At 37.7% G+C, this 13851-nt stretch overlaps 2 protein-coding genes across 4 annotated transcripts in view; one reads left to right on the forward strand and one right to left on the reverse strand.

Moving 5' to 3' along the window:
- The window catches only part of GPR87 (G protein-coupled receptor 87), a 29431-nt gene extending 24960 nt beyond the window's left edge, over positions 1 to 4471 (reverse strand). Inside the window, exon 1 of the mRNA XM_077160791.1 lies at positions 4194 to 4471. The gene's annotated coding sequence lies outside the window, so the exon portion shown is untranslated. The remainder of the gene's footprint in view (positions 1 to 4193) is intronic.
- The window catches only part of MED12L (mediator complex subunit 12L), a 371061-nt gene that overhangs the window by 243090 nt on the left and 114120 nt on the right, over positions 1 to 13851 (forward strand). The gene's annotated exons all lie outside the window — the stretch shown is intronic.

The following is a 13851-nucleotide window of genomic DNA, read 5'->3' on the forward strand; positions in this document are numbered from 1 at the left end:
ATTAGATAATTTTTTGGTATTCACTATTCTTTTATTCATTCATTTAGCTATGTATAATGTGAGTAATGCATAGACAGTTTTGACACAGCACAAGACATTATCTTCCTTAAAGTTTTCATCATCCAGGTCTTTAAGTAAAATGCATGGGTGAAGCAACCACAAAAACTGATTGTGGCTGTGATTATTTAAGGATTGCATATTGCTGTGAGCCCTGAGTAGCTACAGTCTACCCAATCATGATATGAAGAACTATCCTCTTCATAAACACATCCAGTAAACCATTAGTTTTATAGTTTTTCCAATTTTGTCCCAACCAGTTTGTTTAAATCTTGTTTTGAGGAGCCACCGATGATTTCTTTTTATTTTATTTATCATCTCTGAGGATAGGAATGAGGGAGAACAAGTTTGGACAGGTGAGTCATGAATCGCAGGAGGAAGGCGGCAAGCCCTATAGCGCCTGCAGCCTAGAGGTAACTCGTGGCTACGTATCGTTTTCTTAGGTCTGTTCTGTCACTTCTCAGCCTGAAAGCCACACAGCTGGAGTACCCTATTAACGTATAGCAAGTCCAAATATTCTCCTGTCATCATTCTTATCTCTTCAGTGAGATCATGTATGTCTTTAGTGTAGAGCCTTTGGATTATTTTGTTTCTAGTGCCCTCTACTAGTGTCCTCTACTACTATATTGGCCTTCACTTTGAAGGCAACCAGAATCTTGGTACATTTTGCAAAGGTCACTTTGTAGATTCACGGATTTGAAAAGCAGGGTTTCATTCTGCTCTGCTTCCTCTAGAGACTTGCTCTGATGGCTGGATGCTAGTAAGAACTTCAAGTCATGAGCCCATTCGGGTTTTGGCAAACCCTTTCTCCAGCAGCTAAAAACTCTAGTATAAGGCATATCCACAACAACAGTCATAACGAAAGCAAGGGTTTTGCAAATATGGCAAAGATTAATTGTGCATCTAGGACTGTTCTAAATTATTGATATATATCCTGATTTACACAGACCTCAGTGGTAGTAAGAGTTAATATCTTTAAATGAAGAAACCAGGTCTTCGGAGTTTTAAACATACACATGCTTGGGTGTTAGAGCTCACTTAAGATAACATGGCTAAAATACAGCCAGGATTTGAGCCCATGTCTGAGTGCTATGTTCTTAACTAATATTCACTTCCTGCTCCCAAAACGAAGCTGAGTGTTCACGTACACGTTATAATCTGATGTCTCCTCTGGGAAAACAAGGATGCAGAGTAGCTCCAGCTTGATTGCAGGGCGCAGTGCATCCAAAACAACCATTCAGATACCACAATCAAAAAGTAAAGTAATTAATCGTAAATCTACATATTTTACTTATTAACCTGTGAAAAAGAGATAACTAATAGTAGGAAGAAATACATATCCTAATAAAAGACCAGAAATATGCAAACTAAATTTTAGTTACCTTATCTTTGTTGAAAGTTTAGTTGATTATTTTTAGCCAATGGTGAATTTACTCAGAACAGAAAGTAGTGTATAAGAGCATGGCTGGATGCAAGCAGACCTGGGTTCAAGGTCAGAGAGCAGCTCTTTACTTGCATGCTACTCTAAGCCTCAGTATTCCCATCCAGAAAATGGGGGTATTAATAGTATACACCTTAAGGTTGTTTGAGGTTTTTATTTAAATAACATAAAGTGTGCAGTAGTTTTGGGCACCTATTAAGCTATCGATAACATGTTGGTTATTATTGATTTAATATTAAGACTAGAAAGACAATTTGTACCATATGAGTTTTCCCTAGTGCAATATAAAAGTCACTTAAGAGAATGACTCTTTTCTTCCAAGTAAACAGCAATGATTAGAAAATGTCTTATAAGGGAAGTTATGGAATCACTGATAAGAATGATGCAATGTGATGTCGTAAATGACGCTGAATTTTAATCAGTGCGCTTCACCTATATTTTACAGTTAGTAACAATGGTAATGAAACAAAATATATTAATTAGATAAGTTCTGGAGAAGAAATATTCTACTATGCCTACGTTTGTTATATAAGGCAGTGGAACATTTGAAAACAACTGCCAGGTAAGGTGGGAAATTGGCCTGAAGCAGAAGGTTTGAATCTCCTTTTGGTTCACCTTGATGCTTTATGTTTGGCTCTTCTCCTTTAGTATTAACAGCAGCCTTACATTTGCCTCTTCTTCATATGGTCACAGCTAAAAGAATAGCAGCTGTCCTTTACATTGTATTCATGCAGAAGTTTCCACCCCAGGAAGTAGGAGCAAAGAAATTTCATCTCCATGTTACAGCATAAGAACCTAAAGCCTGGAGAAGTAGACATTTGATTCATGTCATGCAGTTGGCCAAAGACAGAAGGACCATTTGTCTACTTACTCTTTGGCTCAACCCAGTTTCCCCTCAAGGATTCGTGTATGGTTGGTTCAAGACTTGGTTTCTAGTGATGGTCAACCATTGTACCTCGCTACATTGCCCTTATTATGGGAATCTAGAGATGTAAGGTGCTTCTACTGACCATCTAATCCTCTCATTTTGCCTGTGAAGAGTGGATATGAGCTCCTGAGGAGTTTAAGAGGTTTGCCCAAGTCACACTGATAACTTTTGGCACAATCAGCAACCAAACCTGTGTATTTTACTGGGCACTCTGTCCAGGGCCTTCCACCCTCAGTCAAGCTACTGTGTTGAGCCAGTGCACAGAACATCTGCCCAGGAGATATCTGGATGATCCCAGGGAGATGACTACATGGATTTCACCTCACTTCTGCCCTGCCTTCACAACCACACCCTTTGCTGGGCTTTGAGGCACTGTCATGAGTTTTCCGAGTTTATCACTACACAGAGAACAAATGGCTATTCTAGTTCTTAAATATTGGTTGCATTTTCGCAGAATACAGAGCTAAGCATGAAATACTTTTTGTAGTTAAAGGAAGTGAAACCCTAAGATATCAAGGAAGGAAGAAAAGCAGGCAGACCTTAAAGGGTACAAAACACGAACCTAAATAAAAATATTCATTCTAATCTAGACTTCTTTCTCCTATCCACATCCTGAATGCAATACCTCTCTGAGTATACAATCTTCAGCTTGGAAAACTTTCCCTCAGTTTCTTCAAGAAATAGTTAAGATTTTTTTTTTTTTACTGAGTTCTTTCTTTTTTCTTATAAATATGGTATTCAGCATTCAGAACCCTCCTGAATTTTCTTCTGTTTCACCCATCTATACCCCAAACACTTGACAACATTGGTGTTGAAAAAGGATAGTCTTAGGATGGGATTTTGTTGAACAAACAAAGCAGCCTATCTCTGTGATCCTTACTTTCATGGAGGAAGAAAGGAAAGAGGGTTAACTTTGAATAATTATGAAATAGCTATCTACAGGGTATTTGTCCTCCTTTTCCCAATATATGGTAATATAGAGCCAAATTTTGCAACTTATGTTGCTAGTAAGTTGCAGTCTGTAATTAGAATTACGAAGAATACTGTTGTTAAAAATGGTCATGTACCTAACATGAAAGCAAAGTTAACTTGAGAATATGATGTAAAATTCTACAGTAGATGAATCTAAGTCAAAAGGCACCTATCTTAAGCCTTATCTATATTTTAAAGTCTTTATTATCACTTAAAAATTTTCAAATCTCAAGGCTTACTTATTTTCCTCACTGAAATGAAAACTTCCCTAAGATTTTGAATGTGGAACAAAACTAAGCTGTTACTAAGCTGTTTGCCAGTAGTGGGGCAATTTTCTCAGTGACTCTCCTGGCATGTTTTGACATGATTTCTTAAGGAATCAGAATGAGGATTGCCCTGTTCTTTGTGGTACAGTGAAACAGATTGAGATCCTTTTATCAAAACGAGGCAATTGGGACGGAAAAGAATCTTTTTAAAAGTGTGAGTGAAAGGATTATTAAAATCCTTTCAGCCCTTTAAAAAGTGTGAAGGGAAGGATTATGGGAAAATTATAGGGGACTTTGAATTTTATTCATCTAATCTAGTGAATATAATTTAAAAAAATCACTTAATAGTAGTGATTACCAAACATTCATTTCCACTTTTGAAGGTGCAGTGCACGGTTTACATATTCTCTGAGTTAGGAATGCATTCTGTTTTCTCCTCCTTCCCTGTGCTCCCTCAAACCTCAGAGTATAATCAGTTACTATCAACGACAGACAGCTTTTAAGAAAAATTTTTAAAACATTCATTTACCTTTCATTGCGGTGGCTGGCTGTCCATTCACCTGATCCGTGTGTCTTCAGGTTGAACTAGGCTTCTCAATTTTAATTAAGAATAAGCCTTGGACCTAAGGTTGGCATAGAACTTTGCTTTTCTGGTAAAGCATAAAAAATAAACATTTTCTCCCCTGCCAAAGAAGGTAGCTGCTTCCCTGTTCCCCTTAGTTTGTCCTGTGGAGCACCCTCTCAAATGCTTCTGCCCAGGAACAACTGGAGCAACTTGCTCTCTTGCTAGTGTAAATGACTCACATCTAAGAGTACGAGATTTGTAGACTGGGGAAGAGTATTTCCTGAACCTGCAGGATCAGACAGTGATTCACCTGAGGGAGCTGCAGAGGGTTGGAACTCCAAATGGCAGAAGCCTAAAAGTTGGGGGTGAAGTTTTGTCCTTCTTGAATCAGATCCAATTTTTAGGGTTTTTTTGGGGGGTGGAGTGACAGGGTTTCTATTGTTAGTTAGAAAAATACATATTTATAACCTTCCTGCTGATAAATTCTGCATTATAAGGAATCAGAGTATATTTTATGGGAAATAAATTCTTTAAAAAATTATTTCATGTATTATTTGAAGACTAAAATTAAAATGTGTTAATAATAATAATTGATAACTTTGGAGACCTGTATTCTCAATCCAGAATCTGATGACATCTAGACTCATTTTACACGTACAAAAATATATAAATATGTTAACTGTTTTAAATAAAATTCAGTGAATTCTTTGAATTCCAGTCTTCAGCACTAGAGGGACTTGTCTTATTCTCGTTTTATTTTTTCTTTGTAACTCTTCCTGCTGTGACAGATTTATATAATTCACTTTTTCTTGTTTGTAATAATCTTAGAAATTTTGGATAAAAATCTCCAGAAGAAACTGATATTTTCTTGACTACAACATCCGAACCAAATGAATAAAAAAAGAAAATTTCACTATATTGAATTGAAACTTGTTGCTGTCAAGGTTGAAACCAAATGAGATGAAAACAGTAAATAAGATAGAATATAATAATCAAATATAGAACTATTTAAAAAAAAAAACATGGGCAGGTACGGGGAATCGAACCCAGGTCTCCAGCATGGCAGGTGAGAACTCTGCCACTGAGCCCCCATCGTCCACCCTAGAACATTTTTGAAGTAAGTAAATCAATTAATTATAGGTACTACATAGTATGTACTTTTGCCTTAAGGTAATAATGCATATGTTCCTTTTGATTTTCTTTGTGTGTTTGTACAGGAAATCAAACATGTTAAATACTGATAACTGGGTATCAAAATCGTATTTCTTCTATTGCTTTTTTCCTAAACATCAAAAATTCAGTAAATTATAATTTTAGTGGTTTTCCAATCTATTTAGGATAGATTACATATTTTATGCATGAGCAGCTAACTCTAATGAAAGTCTCTGAGTATAAGTTAGTTAGCCAACTTAATGGTTCAGTTTTATCAGAATTTTCCATGTTTATAAACAGTCCTTTACCAATTAGCTTTGACTCTCCCTTGTGCCATTTTGAACTTCTTGCACATGGATTTCTCTTTCAGCATCTGAGGCCAGTTCCTTTTGATTGGAAGAGCAGAGTTATGCCATGAAGACCTTAGTTTGAGAGACTTGTCTTTCTTGGTGTGAGCATTTTGTGATACCGTCATTGTGATCCATGGGTAAGAAATAATGTACTGGTCACAGTGAGAAAACTTAACGCCAAGACAATTGATTTCCAAGTCTTTTTAAAAGCATCATTCAAGGGGAGAACAGAGTCTCCTTAAAAAAGCATGCTGTGCAAAGACCTTCCTATAAGTTCTGAGGACATTCATCCAAATTTCCAGTAGTGTATATAAAATCACTATGTGTTAGAAACTTATTTCAATAAATTTTTCATTAGCTTCTGCTAAAAGGAAAAAGGCAGTTCTGTAACTACCTTACATTATAACCTTGCTTGACTTTGTCCTGTTAGAACTTAGAACTGATTGTTAGAGAAAATGCCTTTGTCTTTTGGAGACCGCTGTTAATAATAATTTCATATACTTTTCTAGTTTGAATCTGAAAGGAAAATATTTTGATAGGTCAGAATTACCTTGGGGCGGGCCGCGGTGGCTCAGCGGGCAAAGTGCTTGCCTGCTATGCCGGAGGACCTCGGTTCGATTCCCGGCCCCAGCCCATGTAACAAAAACGGAGAAACAAAAATACAATAAAACAAGAAAATGTTTAAAAGATGTTTCCCTTTCTTCCTCCCTTCCTTCTCTCTGTCTTTCCTTTAAAAAAAAAAAAAAAAAAAGAATTACCTTGAGTGCCTTTTAAAAAAATCTGAAAAAGGGCATACTGTGAAAGGATTATGGGAAGCTCTTCTAAGTTTGAAGCACCCATGAATTTTTTCTGTTTAATGATGCATAATTGTATTGTAGCCCTGCCTTTGTAGGAGTTAGTTATTTGTAAAAATCTGAAGGAGAAGGAAAGGAGCTGTTATCACATCATTGCCTATTTTTTTTCTCCTCTTGTGGGAATGGTGTAGGGATAGAATAGGCTTTTTCCCTTCCTTAATAACTTTGTGAACAGTGTATCTGGAGACACTAGCATAACAGTCGGCTTGATATATTGTAAGTGCTTCTTTGGCTTGTCATGCAAATTCAGTCTAGTAATGAAAAAGTTAACAGGAGACAGCCTTTATGCATTAGCCTTAAAGCATGTTATACCATTCGCAAGTCAGAGCTTGTTAAAGCCAGTCTTACCTAACATTCAACAAGGGAAGTAGTACAGGGTTAGTCACGGAGAAAGTGTAAGGCTTTGATGAAAAGAGCAGCAAAAACCACCCTATAACTTTATTATTGTTCAAATCATCGAAAGGTAAACCAGCATAATATTTTTTCTGCTGATTTTTATAGCAAGGCTCTCATTTCATAAAAGCCCAGGAGATTTTATAGCAATAATTATGTTGCTGCTTTGTTGGAAGATCCTATTAAATGCAGAGAAGCTCCTTTTAATATTGTTTTGCCATTATAAATAGCCCCCAAATTTATTTTGAATACAAGACAACCTCCTATGATATGTATGTGTGTTTCTCCATAAGCACAATTTAAAAATGTTGTTCTCTTTTGCTTTTTATTAGTAATCATTTTTTCCTTCTAATATTACTTGAAAATTGTTTAAATCTACAGAAATGTTGAATGATTCGCCTTGATTTCATTTAGATTTACAAATATTTTTCACATACACTTTCTCATTATATTCGTGCAAACTCACATGCAAATATATATATTTTTTCACCTGTTTGAAATTGCACATTATGACAAATACTTCAACCCTAACTGCTTCAGTATATATTCCTAAGAACAAGGATATTCTCCAACGTAATTACAGTATTACTATCATGAAAGATTGTTGAAACAAAAATATTTTAAAATATTCACTCCACATTAAAATTTTGCCTAATTCCTAGAAATATATGTTTTTCCTTTTTTTGATGCAGTTATCACACTTTGCATTTCATTTTACAGTCTTTTATTTACTCATTTGATCTCCAAAACAATCCTTTTCCTTTTCCTTTTTGTTTTTCCTTCATCTCCTGGATGGACTTTCAGAGACTGGTTCAGTCTGTAGTTGCTAGGTCCATGTTGTGGGACATGTAGCAAGGAAATGCTTTTAAATATTTCGAAGGCAGTTTAAACATTAGCCAGAAGTCTGCATTGGGGTTGGAGTTTTCAGGTTCAAATAGGAATATCTATGTCTTGGTTTTGTATGTAGGGCTAGCGCGTAATTTCTAATTACAAAGTCCGGAGATCCAAACTTACTTTTTCTTTGCAATCTTGGACAACTCTCTCAACAACTGTAAACTTAAGTGAGGATTCCTATTTACACAAACTTGGATGAGAATTTCTATAACCTTACTGATTTTTCAAAATACTGTCTTAAAGAAGTGGAAGTACTCAAGGAGAGAAAGTGTTACTGATACCTTCCAAGAAATAAAAATTAGGTAAAGTATAATAACTCTCTCTAAATCCTCAATTGATTGCGTTACATCTACTTCCTGCTTTGTGTGTGTGTGTGTGTGTGTGTATGGAGACATTGGGCTCACCTTGGTCTCTTAGTAATTTCTCGCTTGTATATATGACGTTCTCCTCTTTCTACCCTTCTAATTGAGCTTCTCTGCACTGGCGCGGACCTGGATACAATGTCTTCTCCAGTGTCGGTGGGCATAGCGTTTTGTGTTGTAATTTCATAATTCCTTCATATTGTAATCTCAGATGTATCCATTTCTTCTAAAAGGGAAGTTTACATTAAAAGGGTACCATAGTCCTTTCTAGTGCATTAACTCATCATTGCAAAACAGAGACAAATAAGGACGTAACTAAAGTAAAGCTCAAGGTAATATGTTGTGAGTGCCTTTTTTTTTTTTTTTTGCATGTAGCTAGAACTACAACAAAAACCAAAGGTAGTGACAAGATCTTCATCAGATCTTATTATTCCATCTCTGAGCACAGAAAAAAACCATTCTAATTGTGGCCCACATCTAATATCTGAGGATTTGTGTTGAGTATAATTATTACCAGCCCTTTCATACTCCTTTGGCAAGATTGGTATCTTTGAGGCCCTCTGCCTGAATTACAGTGTTTAGTCTGTCATTTGGTATGACCTGCATCTTCCAGGCCTGCCTTACATAGCGTGCTTATCTTTTTCTGGTATGAGAACTTCATTTGTAGTGGCCCATTCCAGAGAAAGGATGTCGGGAGATTGAATCAGAGATAACCCTGCATCTGACCCTTCTCTGCCTGTGTGAGGTGACAAATTCCCTTCTCTCACCTCAGAAATCTTGCTGGTGCAGAGGTAGCATGAAGTCTTGACAAGAGCCTTGTCACTGGGGTTGGATAGACGCCAGTTCAAGTTATGATTCCTCCATCTAGTAATTTTTTCAGTTTGAGCAAGTCATGATATTTCTGAGTCTCCATTTCTTCTTCTGAAAAATGAGAGTGGGAATGCCTGCCATATAATGTTGTAAAGCTTAAATGAGATATGTACAGGATTATTTCTTCAGTTAGGAACCTGTCGGAACTTAGTGAACAGTAGCTGTTTTTTTTCAGATGGCAGAGAGAAAGTGAGTGGTGAATAGAATGAGGGTATCTGCACAAATATTAAGGTTTGAATAATTAAAAATTGAAATACTCTTCAACTCAGAAGTCAAGTATATTTTGATTGCTCTCCAAAAGCCTCCTGTTGTCCTTTAATGATGAAGCAATGGTTGCTCGAAGTGCTTTTTAGTATTATTCCTTGACAGTTTTCCCAAAAAGGAGGAGATATAACTAGCTTATTCCAGATTCTCTGAAATTGTAGGAAATCATAAAAACAGAGGCCAGGAGATAAGGGTGGGAGAAAGGAGGTAGTCTCACCAGAGTCACTGCCCTCTGATTAATGCTTCATTCACTTGTAGCTGTTTTGGCATTTTTCGTTTTAAGAAATTCACTTGCAGAGTTAAATAGAATAAAAGATTAAATAAAAGTAGCATGATATGTATATATGATATAAATTTAATGCATGGAGCTAATTCCTTTTTTAAAAGCTATAAAGGTATTCAGTTACACACTGGATAAAACTGCCTGTGCTTGAATACCACCAGTAGGGTCATGTATAAGTCAAGCGTCTGGTGTTTAAACTGAAGTACAAAAATATGAGTAAAAATTCTATTGCTATGTCCCAGGATGTTATAATCGTCAGTTGAGTGGCAAAAGTTCACATGCTGAGTGAGGCATGGAATTTTTTGTTAAACTGGTTTATCTACTTACTCTCAGACTTAGATTCAGTTTTTCTTTCTCTTTATGTCCTTGCTTTCCCCACACACAGGCTTTTATCACTCCCCATCTTCTCAGCTTACATCTCTACCATGTTCTCTGTCTCCTTTTCTCCCCTTTCCCCCTTCTTCTCTTCAAATCCCTCGTTCCCCCAGCCCCCCATGAATACTTTATACTAGAATGGAGGTAGGGGAAATCACAAACCCAGGTGATGTGAATGTGCGAGATGTTGCACGCTCATTTTCTGACCGAGGCTGAGTTCTTTTGCCCGGTTTGGTTACAACCTGTTTGCTAGATCACATGGAGCACATTCACTCTGCACTTGGGAGCCTAGGAAGGAGCTATTTATTCTATTCTTATTATAGAATATTCTTATTCCATTCATCCTTAGAAATCTTGGAAAAGCCTGGCTAATGTAACAGCTGTTGCTTTCAGTTTCTCATTTCCCATTCACAAACTCGGGCTTTCTCCTTAAAGTTACCTTTGACCTCCTAATTGTAGATTCATTGCCCCAGAGTGTCTGATTTCCATCGACTATGTTTTCTTCCTTGACGCTCTCTTTTCCTTGCTTTTCAGAACACCAGACTCCCTATTTCTCCTTCTTTTCTTAATTGTGAAAAATAACATATATACAAAAAAGTAATAAATTTCAAAGTTTGAAATATACTTTGAAATATATAATATAATGCAATTAGTTATAGAACAGATTTTCAGGGTTTGTTATGTGTTACAGTCCTACGATTTTAATCTCCAGTGTCTTGGAGCAGCTAGAAGTAAAAACCTGAATTCATTTCTCCTTTTAATTCACTAACTCCCCCTGCTCGCAGGCATCTTCCCCGTCTTCCTTCCATCTGCTCTATCCATGGGGCTTGTGCAACATGACCTTTCAGATTCTCATCTCATTCCTTATTTTCTTACTGTCTCAGAAAAAATTTTTTCCTAGGCCTCTTACCTAGCCCTATCTTTAGAGCTCTGGGACCATATTTCTCTCCACTGGCTAGACTCCCTGACCCAGCACTCTCATGGATACTTCAAATTCAGTATGCCCAAAAGCTGCTTCTTGGCCTTCCTCCTTGATCCAGTGGTCCCCCAAGCTAATGCTCTCCAGAGCAGTGACTCTCAGTTGGGGAGAAGAGAGGTTGTAAGGGTTACAGGCTCCATTGAGAATAGATTTAGCGTATTGATCACATATATTTTACATATAACCCCTCACTCTCCTGTGGTCTTGGACTGTAAACTAAAAATCCCTCTCTCTCTGACAATGTCTCTGAGACCCTTGGGAGATTTTCTTCTCTTGGCTTCTGCTTGCATAAACAGAAGGTTCTTTAATGCATCTCCTGGCCTCAGTGGCTCTTCCTTCAGTCCAGAATGATCCCAGTACTGGCAAATTCATTTCCCTAAAGCAACACTCTTGAGCATGCAACTTTTCACCCCAGAAACCTTCAGTGGTTCATCAGTAAAGCCCAGACCCTAATTCATCACCAGAGTGCTCCACCATGGCATCTGGTGCTGCATTCCCAGACTCTTCTTCTGTGTTGGCCTGCTTCAGCCTCAGCCTCCACGTCCGCTCGTGTTGCAGCTGCACCACAGTACTCATCCTTATCTGAGCCTTCTCCCAACTGCCGATTGCATTGCAGTTTTTCCTTGCAAATGCTCTGGTTCTCCATCAAAGCCAGTTCAGATTTTTCCTCATGTCACCATTTGGAATTAACTACCTTTCCTTTGGGCTTCAGTGGTGCATTCGTTACATCCCTCATACTGCTTACCACATTTGGATTCATTATGGTCTATATCTCTTACCAGTTTGTGCCTTCAGAAAGCCAAAGAACACTGGAGTGGACGTTGAAAGAATAACTGAATGAGCAAATGGCCGAATCCTTGAGCTCTCACTCCTCTCAGGGGCTGTCCAGTGCTGTAGGGACCTATTAAGTATGGTACCACCATCAAACCAACTTCATGCTCGTGAAGTTGTTGAAGCTCATTCATGCTGAGACCTCTGCCTCCCCTTCCAGGAGCCACCTCCTTACCATTATGTCTACTGGAGCTTGATGCCACCCCTTCGGGAATTCTGGATAGCCTGGTAGAGAGTGAGGCAGTGTAGCAGGGCGGTCGAGGTCCTGGTCAGGAGACCACCTGCCTGGGTTTCAGTCCTAGCTCTGTCCTGGTTTGCTAATTGGGAGATGTACACCACGGGCAAGGTATCTGTTCTCTATGTGCCTCAGTTTCTGGGTTTTTTCCAATAAGGAGCCTAGCAGCATCTATCTCCTAGAGTTGTGGTGGAAATTTGAAGATAATCCTTGTAAAGCACGTAGCACTGTGCCTGGCATGGCAGGGATTCAGTACATGAATGCAAGCTGCTGTGAGGTTCTTGTAATTTTCTAGGTCAGGGCTAATTAGCCAGCAGCACCTTGGCTGGTGACGGCCCACACGTGAGTTTATTGTTTTTATAAGGTCGGGAGTGTGGGGGTGTCTATGGAAGTTTTTAAAATAACAGGAAATATAGGAGACTGGATTTATGATTTCTCTTGAGAACATTAGAAGATCTGAGGTGAGATAGAGTGGTTAAGAATCTGGGTTCCATGCACTAGGGTAACTTTCCAGAAAGCTACAACCACCAGATGGTTCCCTGGACCAGGTAACTCCAGAAATGCAGAGGGGTCATCCTCGCCAGAACATCAGCTAGTTTCGTCCACCTGTCTTATATTATCCACAACCTTCCCAACATGAAAAAGTTAGAATGGGCATAGCCCAAATACCCCTAAAGATTGGGAGAATCAAAGGAGATGGTAAAATTATACAGAGAATGTAGGGCTTAACAAATTAGTGTGATTGCTGAATCGTTATATTAATACTTCTTTTAATTTCCCGTATCTCAGAGCAGCTAGAAGTAAAAACCTAAGATTATGGAATTGTAACCAAACTCTGAACTCTGTTCTACAACTGTTTGTTGCAATGTACTTTGAAATTTATTGCTTTTGTGTATTTATATTTTTCACAAAAAAGGAAAAAAAGAAGTAAAACAGAAGATAAGAGTTAACAAACGAGTATGACTGCTGAATAGTTATATTCATGTTTCTTTTGGTCTATGGTGTCTTGGAGCAACTAGAAGAAAAAATGAAAAATTGTACCATATAACCTATACCAAACTTTAAAATCTATACCGCCTTTCTAAAATGTACTTGGAAGTTTATTGCTTTTTTGTATCACTTTGTACATGTTATATTTCACAGTAAAAAAAAAAAAAGTTAAAAAAAAACTATAAACATAAAAAAAAAAATCTGGGCTCAGAAGCTAGACTCTGAGTTAAGAGTGTCACTCCTGGTTTTTGGAAGCTGTGTGGCCCAGTACAACTTACTTAACTCCTCTGTTTCTTAACTTCTAAAATGGAGATAATAAAACTATTGTATAGGCTTCCTGGGATTATTAAATGAAATAATGTATTTAAAACTTTTTGTGTACCTTCCTGGTACATAGTAAATTGTAAGTAATACGTGCTGTTTTTGTTCTTGTTGCTGGTTTTATCACTGTGATTGCCACTAGCCAGTGAGCCTGGGCCTTTCTAGGTGGCCTTCATGCCTACCGTACTCCATTAGTTTCTTAACAGTTTTGTGTATTTCCTGTTAGCATCTGGTGTGCTCCTTTCTCCTAAATAGATTCCATGTCCAGGAAGTCTATATATTGGGAATCAGTCTTTATGAAGGTATAAATGAACCTCAGGGAATGTTCAGCAAAGTGGTTCTTTTTTTTTTTTCCTAATATTTTTTCGACACATCTTCACACATAGTCTATACATGGTGTACAACCAGTGGCTCACAGTATCATCATGTAGTTGTGTGTTCGTCGCCATGAACATTTGTAGAACATTTG

Source organism: Tamandua tetradactyla, chromosome 5, assembly GCF_023851605.1.
Source record: "Tamandua tetradactyla isolate mTamTet1 chromosome 5, mTamTet1.pri, whole genome shotgun sequence".
Classification (NCBI taxonomy): Eukaryota; Metazoa; Chordata; class Mammalia; order Pilosa; family Myrmecophagidae; genus Tamandua; species Tamandua tetradactyla.